Raw genomic sequence first — 12,724 nt, forward strand, 5'->3', positions numbered from 1 at the left:
TATGGGTAGAGTTTTCTGTCGGCGTTTGTCGGCGGCCACGTCGGGGGTTCGATCGCCCACTCATTTCATCAGGCTGACGCGTGAACACAAGGAAGACCTGAAGGTGTGGCACACCTTTTTGGCGAAGTACAATGGCCGTTCCCTCTGGCCTGGTGGGCCGGTGAGCAATGGGGATTTGGATTTGTTCACTGATGCAGCGGGTTCTACAGGGTACGGCGCGTACTTTGGCGGTCAGTGGAGCGCGGCTCCTTGGCCGGTGGAGTGGGTGGAGGCGGGGCTGTGTAGGAATCTGGTGCTGCTGGAATTGTTTCCGGTAGTTTTGGCGGTGGAGGTTTGGGGGGCGGCGTTCCGAGATATGAAGGTTAGGTTGAATTGCGACAATTTGGGCGTGGTTCAGGTCATTAACCGCATCTCGGCGTCTTCCCTCCATGTCGTCCGGTTGCTGCGGCACTTGGTGCTGCGCTGCTTGGAGCTGAACATTTTCTTATATGCAGTGCATTTGCCGGGGGTTGAGAATACATTGGCTGACGCATTGTCTCGTTTCCAGTGGGTCAGGTTTCGAGAGTTGGCGCCGGCGGCCGAAAGGGAGGGTGTCCCCTGCCCCAGCTGGATGTGGTCGATGGTCTGGGAGTCCTCGCTGGGTGGATCGAGCGGTCGGTAAGCGCCACCACTTGGCGGGCCTACGGTAAGGTGTGGTGTGAGTGGCGGGAGTTTGTTGGCCAGGTCGGCGGGGTGGCGGCTGCTGATGAGATGCAGATGTTGGTTCTCTATTTTGTGGCCCGGGGTCTGGAACGGGGCGTGTCGGTCTCCGCCATGGATCGGAAGCTGGTGGGGCTGGCCTTCTGGTTTAAGTTGCATGGATATGCGGATTTTACCAAGGGTTTTTGCATTCGGCAGGCGATGAAAGGCTATCGTCGTGCGTGAAAACGTAGGGATACCAGGAGGCCGGTGACGTTCGGCAACTTACTGGATTTGGTGGGTAGGCTGGGGTCGATTTGCTCCTCTGGGTTTGAGGCATCGTTGTTTCGGGCGGCTTTTGCGCTGGCCTTTTTCGGCGCGTTCAGGGTTAGCGAACTGGTGAGTCCGTCGAGGGTGCTCCCTGGGGGGATTTTGGCGCAGGATGTGCGCATGTTGGGTGATAGGGTGGAGATTTTGTTACGGCGGTCTAAGACGGATCAGGTGGGTAGAGGGGTGCGCGTGTGCCTATATCGGCTGGAGGGGTCGCCATTGTGCCCCGTGCAGGCGGTGGGGGAGTTTTTGGGTATTCGGCCAGGTGGGGACGGGACGCTGCTGGTTCACGCGGATGGGTCTTTGCTGTCAAGATTCCAATTTGTGGCAGTTTTTCGCAAATGCTTGACGGCGGCCGGCTTGGATAGCTCGCAGTTTGCCTCGCACTCCTTCCGTATTGGGGCGGCTACGGAAGCCGCTCGTTGCGGGTTGGACGAGGCAGCGGTACGGAGGATAGGGCGTTGGGAGTCGCTTCGTTTCCGGTCTTACGTTCGGCCGGAGCTGGCGGTGGACTAGGGCCCGTGGCCGGATGTGGGGGGGGAGGTTTTCGGTGGGGTGTATGTTGTGTTGGTGTCTGTGTGTTTTCTTCAAGCCTGCTGTGATCTATGGTTTTTCTATGTTGTTGCAGATGGATTCCAGATAGGCCTCGTGTGGATATTGGGGCACTCTTATGTGTTCCGGGGGGCCAGAAGGGCAGACATGCGGCAGAATGGCAGGCAGTTGGGGGTTCCTCGGGAGGAGGCCTGTGTGCGGTGGATTGGGAGGCCGGGCATGCTGTGGGGCAGGGTGTTACCGGAGGTGCTGCACGTGGCGCGCTTGGATAGGTCGCCTGACGTGCTGGTGCTCCACGTGGGGGGCAACGATCTGGGGAGCTCATTCGTGACGTTAAGTTGGATTTCTTGCGTTTGAGCACCCTTTTCCCCGGAATGCTAATCGTATGGTCCGACATTGTGGCCAGGACGTGTTGGCGGTTGGCCCGGTCCATAGCGAGCCTGAATAAAACCAGAATTAAGGTGAACAAGAGGGTGGGCCAGTTTGTTCTCAGGAATGGGGGTTTGGTGGTTCGGCATCAGGAATTGGAAAGGGATGTTGGGCTGTATCTGTTGCGAGATGGGGTACATCTCTCAGATGTTGGGATGGATCTTTGGGCCCTGGGCTTGCAGGAGGGGATACAGCGGGCTCTGAGAGTGTGGCGGGGCTCCCAAGGGTGAGGGGGTCCCCCTTGGTAGCTGGTGGCGGTGGTGGTGGCTTGTATGGTGGTAACTGACCCAGGAAATGGAAGTGTTGGGGGGCCCATTAGGGACATGGGCTCCCTGGGTTACAGCTAACGCGGGTTAGCTGATTATGGGATATTGGACACTGCGGGTAGGGAGTTGTCTCCGGGCTGATGCTATCACGGCCGGAGGCCTAGTACGGTTAGCTTGCCCGCAGTGTAACAAAGTGAGATGGTGTTGGGAAAGTGCCATACAAGCCACCGGGGTCAGAAAACTGAGGAGGTTTCAGAGTTATATATTGAGGTTTATCGAGGTTAAAATGGTTTAAATGGTTATATGTTGATATTTTGATATATATTTTATATATATTTATATATTTATAAATAAAAGGCTGCTGTGGCCGGTTATACCCCATAAAAGGTGTGGTCTCATTTTCTATAGATAAGAATCGGGAGACAGGTTGGGGGGTGTAACGGTGGGGCCGCAGTGGGGAAAACGAGGAGGTGCATCTTATCTACACTAGTCAAGAAATATCAAGGATACAACTGCCTGTTGGACACGTGCAGCACTGATCTCCTGTGTTCCTATCATTTCTGCAGAGTTCTGAGGCATATGGCTCCTACCGCTGCAATATTTTGGGGAATTCACTCAAGGTGTAGTACTTTCCAGTGTGTTCAAATCAGCCTGTTACTGTTAAAATGCTGTGTCAGGGCTTGTGGCCCAGTTTTATTTAAACAACGGGTAAGTTATACAGGGAGGGCTGGCATGCCTCATCAGGCAGCACCTCTAATACCTCCCCCTACTTCTGGAACTTACTGGAAACTTCCAGATGAATGGGAGGGAGGTTAGGAGGAGCTGTCTGGAGTACTCACGAGGGCCCTGACCAATCCCCAATAGATGGGTTGGCAGGGGGCAGGCCCCCTCAAATACTCTGGGACAGCCCAGCTGGGGCAGTGGAGTTTGGGTGGAAGATTGGAGATGGAGTGCTAGGAGCCTGTCGGTGGGTAGCCCCCTAGTCTGGGGGGGAAGGTGGTGACCCGGGTCTGGGAGCTCGGGTGCGGGAGGGATCCTCTGATATCCCAAGGAGCAATCCTGTCCAGTGGCACAGGAGCAGGTGTGAGGACAGCAGGAGCCAGAGGCTATGTCTGGGAGATCTCCACGGAGAAGCCAGGAGGGCTGGTAAGTGAGACAGTCAGGAAGGGCTGAGAGGCAGCCTGAGAGGATTGGGTAAGGGCAGTCTGAGATGGATGCAGAGTCAGTCTGGGAGGACTGTGGAAGCTTAGCCAGGGGTTACTGGAGTCAGCTGTAGCCTGGTGGGATGGCAGTGCCTGAGGAGGTGGTGCTGGGATCAGTAGCTGCAGGAGGACAACAGAGAACTAGGACTTTGCTACACTACCAAAGGGACCCACGGTCCCTGTCTGTAAAGGGCATTTGTTGAAAATTGAGTCCTAATGGCAGATCATCTAACAGTGTGCCAGCTAGTCCTGGGAGTTGTTATGCAAAAGCAAGTGTTATGCTGGAGGAGCCGAGGAGTGTGTAAATAGACTGTACAGAAGAAGTTGTCCCTTGAAAGTTCTGCTGAGGTCAGGTGGGCATCCCATAATAGGTTCAATACCCCTAATAAAAATACAAAAAAAAAGCTGCAAGAACTGTTTCCTGACTTAAGGAAGGTGCTGTGAAAATTCTGTATGTCTGACTGTGCAGAGTGGGGTATCCCTTATTCACCAGCGGCTCCTAGGGGGGATAGCGCTATGCAGACATAGTCCATGCACTATGAAATGAATCTTTAGTGTTCCTGTTCACTTAAAATTCTGCCTGCTAAACTGTAAATTATTATTCAGTCCAGCCCCAAGGCAGATGAGCCTTACACTGCAAATGAACATTGTTCAAAGTAATAATAAAATAAGCAACATATGGTAAAGTTCTGCATCAGTATACCTTGTATAGCACTCTTATCTATTATAATGGAGTTGTGACAGTCCCTGAATTACCCTGTAAAAGCATCAGGTATTATAGCATGCTATGATACAAAGACTTAGGGTTTAACTAAGGATAGGGCCCAGATGTCCTTGTCATTCAGAAATGCTCCAATGGGACCAATCAGAGTCTAGTATAAAAAGTAACAGAAACTTTAGAAAATCTAGTAAGTGTAAAACTAGAATTATTTGTTAGTAAACTTCAAATCTGTTGGCCTGTATCAGTGCACGGTATGGAAACTATTTCATATATGAAGAAGTGGAGGTAGCAACAAGCCAGGCTAATTGGTCAATTTATGGTAAGGGGTCAAAAGAAACCAAAAAAGGAAACCTGCATTGAGAGAAATATGGATGCTGCTGTTTTTGACCTCCTTTAATCAATTCAAACTACCTGGCATTTTCTATCTTCAGTCCATGACTTTTAACAAGCATGCAGATCATAAGCAGCTTACATTTTTTTTTGTCTGGGGCTCCTCACTTTCCGTCCTTGTGATATAAGTGCAAGAACAGAAAGGATGTGATAGTTACAGGGGCAAGAAGGCTCAGGCACCAATACAAACGTCATACGAATTTCTAATCTTTCCCGACTCTTTTATTATTATTATGTGTTTTTGTCCCTGTATAACCGTGATGTGCAGGGGGGACTAAGAACACTGATGTAAGAAAGAGACCATGATATAATAATGGGGGGCTATGATGTGAAGGATCTGAATCGTCGCACAAATATGCAATTTGGACCTCTGCTGAAAGAAATTTTTACTGACCAGACCTCTGTGAATTTTAATTCAATACCTCTGATATACAGTATACAGAGTGGAAGAAAACATAATATAGGGAACTTCAACCCGGTGCAATGTTTTCCCATATGAATCATACATCTTTTAGTTTTTTATTTACATGTATTTTTAGCAGGTGTAATGAGATTTTAACAGTACTTGAGTAAGGATATATACACTCATGCCCTATATAATTATTGAAGTTGGGTGTCCATTCCGGTATTCTTTCACATTAGCACTCGTTTATTCCCCCATCAGTCTCACACTATATGTCCATTTATTGCAATATACTAAGCCTTTCTCCTCCAGTATATGGCTTTACCTCCAACAAAATGGAGAACAGGAAGGATCAGTGTAACGAAACGTCTCACACTCCGCTTGAGTGCTTTAGTCATATACCACTTCCTCCCAGTCTGAATATAGATATCAGATATTCCAACCGCTCACAAGCACAAAAGAAGACGATACTTGTTTAGTTGCTGAACATAGACTGTTTTATTTGAGATGACACACAAATATATACAGCAGTCTTACAATAAAACTGTAACCACAAACCTAATTAACATGAGCTAATTAACTAATCCCTTACAGCAGCCGATGTAACTCCGTGCCCTCCTGAGCATTATGATTAATCAGGATTTCACTACAGGTCAGACTTGTCACCAAGCTTCACACATTAGTATAAACTTAGGACACCTTCGCACAATTGCAGGAGCTAATTACAATTAACAATACAAACAGTGATTTTCCCCCTCCTCAGCCTAGTAGGCAACAAACTATAGTAGGAGTAGACTGTCCAGCTCCTACCCAGTTCTAGAGGCCAATGTGATCAGCTCTCTCAACTAACATGTTGAGTTCAGAATCAAACAAATCAAGAATAGTGTTTACATATATCCTGGGAGATATACCCACTAACATCCACTTGGAAGAAAACCATTGGGCCTTCTGAGAAAAACACAAGACCCACCTCTTCTAAGAAGCAGGACAACAAAGGACGGATCAAGCGCTTTGAGGCGTTTCAGTTCACAGTTGCAGCGCTATACAAGTCATTCACTCACTCACTGACTCACTCATTGTGGATAAATATTACTGTCCCATTTTAAGTAATCCAATTTTTAATATGGCATATACAGGGTTCCCAGACTCTGTGTTTCTTGGGGGACAAGGACCTGAATCTAAAGTAACACCACCCCAAGTGTCCCCAGGCATACAGCTCACAAAGAGCACCGTTCCCCCAAATGTCAGGGCCCATAATCAGAGGCTAGCATTCAGTCCCCTCCAAAAGCCTCTGTCCCGGGTGAGTCTGTCACAATCAGGTTAAAGAGAGGCTGAGAGTTATACAGAAGATTAGGGATCTATTGAAAAATTGCTGCCGTGAGATACAACATAGGACTACAGGAAAATGGCCACAACCAATGACGGTAGCACACTATATAAACGCACTTCCCTTGTCCCCCACTACCCCTGATGAAGTCACGTGACTGTGATGTAACACGTAGGGCATGAGTGGAGGCATCGGAGCTCATGGATATACACCGTTACTCGGCTTTTTAATGTGAGTGCACTGTATGATGTTATGATTGTAATAAATTTATTCTAAGTTACTACACTATGAGTGAGCTCTTCTTTCTTTATATATACTCCTTTGAGAGGACATTAGAGAGAACCCCCTGGAAGAAAACAGAGACACAACATATGTGAGAGCAGATCATCGGAAGCAACTATAGAGGATCCCAAGAGGTGACTACACAGTCCAGTACACTATCCAAGGAACCCTAGGCTATGCTGATTTAATACTGATTTAATACTTACCTGAGGTGAGAGGCTAGAGAGCATGAAGGTTATGTGGAAGCAAGATTATTATCTATATTATGAATAATCACCACTAAAGGTGTAGGGATATTGTGCACTACCTCATAAAAAAGGACTTTTTATATAAGGACTTGTATCGATGGACATGCACCATTATATTGTTGTTTTGATTTGTTTGTTAGGTTTTCCAGCAATAATAGCGCCAACCTTTCATACTAGCTTCAAACATGGTGAAAAGCCACAAAAAAGGTGGCTGAACAACACATGTCTGAACTCAAGAGGGTAACTACCCACAAAATCTCCAAAACACTTTTATGAACAACATGCAAAGCTTGCGGAATAACTACTTCTACAAGCAAATAGAATATGTTAATGAACTGAATCTTCAAGTTGGTAATTTGAATGCATCTATTGCTTCCAGCTCTGTAGTTGTACATAAGCAGCTCTCTGCTGTGAATTTAAATCTGTGTAGTCTTAATGGTAAAATGCAAAAGTATGTTCCACACTTGACACTTTTGTGACCAGTCATGGCTCTGTTAAATCTTTGCCATTGCAATAGAAAATCACATTGCAATAGAGGTGTCACAGCCACTGGCAAAGAAGATGTGATATTTCTATAGACTATGCAGATGAGTGAGCTCATTATTTCTCCTCTTTGTTTAGAAATTAGAAAAATATATCTAGTTGCCCATGGACATGAAATAATGGGTTGATAGATTTGGTGGTTATTACATGTCTATGATCATTTAGAGCTCAATATATAAATTTGTGATGCGTTATTTTCCAAAGTAGAGCTTCTGGCAAAGAAAAAAAATACAAACGATGTCCTAATCTCTCCCTCACTTCCAATGGAACAATTGAAACATAAAACAGAGGACCCCAACAGAGATTTACTACTAAGGATAGGTTCTACATGTACATGTAAAACGGGTACCTAGCAGTTCACCTCTAACCTTTTGTAACAGTCATCAGTTCAGAGCAGGAATGCAGAGCTTACATACAGGAGGGTGCTCAGGGCGTGCTTAATCATAGTATAACTAAAGGCAAAATATCCACGACTGCACCTGAAACTGCTGTGTCTGGCAGTAATGCTCTATTCACACCTTGGCATTCAGTTTTGCGCTTGGAATCGCCATGATTCTGCATCTGATTCAGAAACTCCACAAATCGCAGGACATCATTGCAATCCCTGAATGGCACCAAATCGTTGTTCGATTTTGCTGCGATTGTCGGCCAACAAATCGCAGTTAAAACCGTGCAAGCAGAATTGCGGGATGCCCGACGCCCAGGCATCCCGCGATTTTGTTTACACGGTTTTACGGTGATTTTACCGAGGTTTGTCGCAACAACCATGGTAAAATCTTGCCACGATTTGGTGCCATTCAAAATAGTGGGGATCGCAAGGGCGTCCCACAATTTGCAGCGTTTCCAAGTCGCAGGCAGAATATCTGTGATTCTGCCCACAAAAGGGAATACCAAGGTGTGAATGGAGCCTTAAACCTCCTACACACGGTTAGATTTTCCACAGACAAACCCTCTGTCTTTTGTCCAAAGGCGTGTGCCTAGATTTTGTCTTGCATACAAACGGCAAGGAATTGACAGCCAACAAACACGAACATACTGATGTACTACATGTTTTTTCAGCTCTTTAGCACCACCCTTTGGGCTCCTTCTGCTGATTTCGTGTTAGTAGAAGTTTGGTGAGTGTTGATTCGCCCTTTTCATTTTGCTCTTTTCATTTTGCGCTTTTCATTAAGTGCTTTTCATTTTGTTTTTGAACGGTTCTTCGCCAACCAGACATCTTGCAGAATTGGAGGAGATAACATGTTATTTATTATTGGCCTTGGAGTTATTGCTTTGATCCAAGTCCAGTCCAGGAACAGGAGGAGTTCTTGGACAAAAAATTGGTTGCTTTATTAAATGTGACCGATTATGTCATATGCCCTTGCTGCGGGAGCTCCAGGAGAATAATCCGGATGATTTTCGGAATTATCTCCGGATGACGAACCCTGCTTTCACCAACTCTTGGCATTGTTGACCTCCTATATTAAGAAGCAGGACACATGCATGTGGCTTTTCTTTTCTTTTTTGGTTGAATAATAATGAATTGATTTGGTATATTTTCTATATTTTTGGATGCATAGAATGCAATTTTTGGTTAAGTTCTATTGGCAGATAGCATGTCTTATTTTATTTGTTTTCTTTTTTTTAATGCACAACAAAAAAAAATGTGTAGAATAATACTTGGCTATGTGTGTTACTTCAAATTACATTTTAGGAGTAGGCAGTTACATTTAAAAAAATACAATGTAAAATTGACAAGGGACACCAACATAGTTGTATCTTTGAAATTAAAAACAACGGGATAATGGTGTTGTGATAACTTGCCCAAATACAAAAAAAGCATAATAATATTATTCTTGATATCACTAGAAAAAAAAACCTTTGAAAATTCGTAGCAGCTTCATTATTATACCATTAAAGAAGAGAATTGTGCGCTGCATTTCGAGATTTCATAATTTGCCACGTCACAAATGTTAATTCTCCATTACGAATGCTAGTTTACAAGACCAACCGCTTCTGGCTCGTCTTTGCTTCCGAGCAAGCGTGTTTGTACTTTGGAATTTTGTCTGACGGACTTGTGTACACACGCTCGAAAAATCGGACAACAGACATTTGTCCGCAGAAAATTTTAAAACCTGCTATTTAACTTTTGTCTGCGGAAAAAACAAATATTGTTGGAGCATACAAACGGTCGGATTTTCCGCCAACAGCCTGCCATCACACAATTCCCGTCGGAAAGTCTGATCGTGTGTACGAGGCTTAACTCTTCTTGCTAAGCCATCTGAGATGCTGGACAACTCCCTGGACAACTTGAATGGTACTGCCTTGAATCTTGTTTCTCTTGAACTTTGAAATCTTTGCTCCTTACATTAAATTTCTGATTTAAGCCATGTCTCTGCATTTCCTTTTTGCCAGATTATTGTGCTTTCTCCAGCCAATATCTCGGTCTTGTCACTCCTTCTGCCATCTGTATGTTTGCTATAACTCGCTACTGACCTTTAGCTTGTTCCTCAACTATGCTTCTGCTTGATCCCAACCTGCAACCACTGGTTACCTTTAGCTTGTTTACTGACTACGGTTCTGGTTAATCACTAAATGCTATATCTGCTACTGGACCCTGGCTTGCTCACATCCTAGTGGGGTGATCCTGAGGAACATGACTTGGTAGGAGCTCTGGTGAATACTGCTTAGTACTTAGACCCCACCTGATTCCATACTCCAGATTTTTTTTTTTTTGTGGATAGAGTGGAAAGGGATTATAACCGCTGTCAGTTTTTTACTGCTGTCTGTGCCCGTGTTAGAGAAATTTACCCTTTGAATCACTAATGCCACGTACACACAATCTGACTTTCTGGCAGAAAAGGTGAGACGGAATCGTTTCATCGGATATTCCAATCGTGTGTGGGCTTCAGCTGACTTTTTTTTTTCAAAAAGTCTGACGGACCTAGAAATAGAACATGTTTTAAATATTTCCGACGGAATCAATTCCTATCGGGAAAACCGTTCATCTGTATGCTAGTCTGATGAACCAAATACGACACAAGGGCAGCTGTTGGCTACTGGCTATTGAACTTCCTTTTCTAGTCCTGTCGTAGATCATTGTGTTTGAAACTAATGGACTTTGGTGTGATCATGTGTAGGCTAGTCCGTTTGGTTGGAACTCAGTCGTAAACTCCGTTGGAAAGAGTTTATTCTGATGGAAAGTTGTGTGGACGTGGCATAAGAGTGAAAGTGAAAGAAAATCCCGAATGGGTTGTCACCAGAATAGTAATAGAGAGTAATTCTTTCATTGGGGCACTAATTCTGGTGATCCTGGTGACAGCCAGGAATTCCCTCACTTTGAAGGTTTTTTCTTCACACTTCTTGTTTTGGCTATGGGGTGGGAATTGAAAGGAAATATCTCCAAGAGGACACACAAAAAAAACCTTTCCAAAATGAAAAAAAAAAAAAAATGTTGCCTTTAGTTCTACCTTAAGAATGTACTTCTGCGAGATGTACTAGTGCTGGACCAGAAAGCAGAACCAGTGATCTGAGACCTTCCTTCTACCCCTGGCCTTCTCATGGAGTTGTAGGTGCTTGATTAGGCCTAGGCTCTGCCAAGATGGCCCCTGGAGTCCATGGCTGAGGACAGATTAGTCCTATATCAGGCTCCCCCTAGTGCCAGTAGTAAACAGCAATCAAATGATCACTTTATTTAGTACTGCTAGCTAAGCAAGAAGTGACTGCACACACACTGGATAATCACCTCACTTCCCACTCTGCAGCTTGACGGAACTAAAGCACCACTTCTCACATGCATCAGTGGCTGCTTCGATCATCTGCCTACATGTGTGTTAATATATGTTTTTATGTGCTTTACCATGCTTTGCTTTGCCCATACATTTTAATGGGCTATTCAATGCTCAGAAATCATACCCTGGAAGTGCATGTACCTTTTTTCAAAAAGACACAGCACATCACAATGCATAGTAATAAATTACCATCCTTGTGGTATGCTGCAATGCACATGCAATAGCATAGTGTGTTGATGCAATTAAGAATGAACGGCACCAACCAGAGGGCATCTACAATAAAAACACATACTTTCGTGTGGTCCACGCAGATGTGAAAGAGAAGCACGGAAAAAGGACCAAAGGTACTAGGGAGTGCTGGGCATGACAGGGTGACTGAGGGACTCACAGGGTTAACATTTGGAGGTGGAGCTGAGGAAAAGATAGAGCGAGGAAGTTTTTTGGAAAAGGGGTGGAGCCAAATAAAAGGGGGGGGGGGGCTGAAGGGATCATTCGTTGCCTGGTGGGACACAGAGGAGGCAGTTTTTCCCACCCTCCCGCCCTAATGTTTAGGTGTTTGTTTTGGTGTGATGTTGTTGCTGGTCTTTTCTTCTTTTGCAGGTATCGTTGGCTGTCACGACAGCTGGAGGATTTTAACAGTGGGAGCGGTGTGTTCTGGTGGTTTCTGACGGTAGACGGTTACTCAGAAGGGATCTGAGGGTGTGGGGGGCTCATCGAAAGATCGGCCCCTCTGGGTATTCCTGAACGGTGGATGGAATACGGCTATGTTCACTGGCGGAAGTTGTCTCCGACCGGTCACAGGTGGAGGCCTTTGGAAAAGTTGGTCAGGTGTACCGAAGTGAGTTGGTGTTGGTTTAAGTGGGGTCACCATCAGAGATCACCAGAATGGGCATTTGATGTTGTTGATGTGAATAAAGTTATTTATATATATTTATATATTTATATATTTTCATATATACAAGTTTATTGGAGTGAGTTTTATTTTGTGTTTAATAAAGACTGTTGTGGCCAGTTTACTCCAACTAATGGTGTGGTCTCGTTTCTAAAGGGTAAGGTGTTTTGGGAAAGGTAAAATAGAAGGGGAACGTTCAGGCTACACTAGTCATGGAGCCTTAGGGCTCTCAAATTTGTGTTAATATTTGTCCCTGCTTGTATGTCAGGTGAGTGTAATAAAAAAGAGAGTTATCTAGAAGCAGAACATTTTGTACCTATTGGAATCATGTTGGTGGGTTTGAGGTTGCGTTCCTGTTGTAGTCAAAGTCTTTCCATTAGGGAATTCTGGAGTGGCTAGTACTTTCCCATGATGTTCTGAACCAATATATGCTGAAACAGAGATGTGATGGCTCCCTACAGAAGAATGGTGGATTTGGAGCACATCTTTGAAAATTGATGAAAGCATCTTGTCTTTAACATCTCATCAGTCTGCCTCTAATATTTTATGACATCACGCAAAGATTGCGCTTGGCCCTTATGTTTGTAGGATGCAGAGCCTTCCCATGGGCAGGGTGGCACACCATAACCCTCCTTCCCTTTTGTGTATATTTGGAAATGTTTGCGATAAAGGGGGTAACTATGTTTGTCAA

General features: G+C 45.1%; 1 pseudogene; it reads left to right on the plus strand.

The window, feature by feature from the left end:
* Positions 1–750: 750 nt before the first annotated feature.
* Positions 751–1,524, plus strand: LOC143925729 (integrase/recombinase xerD homolog; annotated as a pseudogene).
* Positions 1,525–12,724: the final 11,200 nt, after the last annotated feature.

The sequence above is a fragment of the Lithobates pipiens genome, unplaced genomic scaffold (assembly GCF_037356315.1).
Source record: "Lithobates pipiens isolate NorthernLeopardFrog02 unplaced genomic scaffold, aLitPip1_a1.2 Scaffold_22, whole genome shotgun sequence".
In the NCBI taxonomy this organism is placed as follows: domain Eukaryota; kingdom Metazoa; phylum Chordata; class Amphibia; order Anura; family Ranidae; genus Lithobates; species Lithobates pipiens.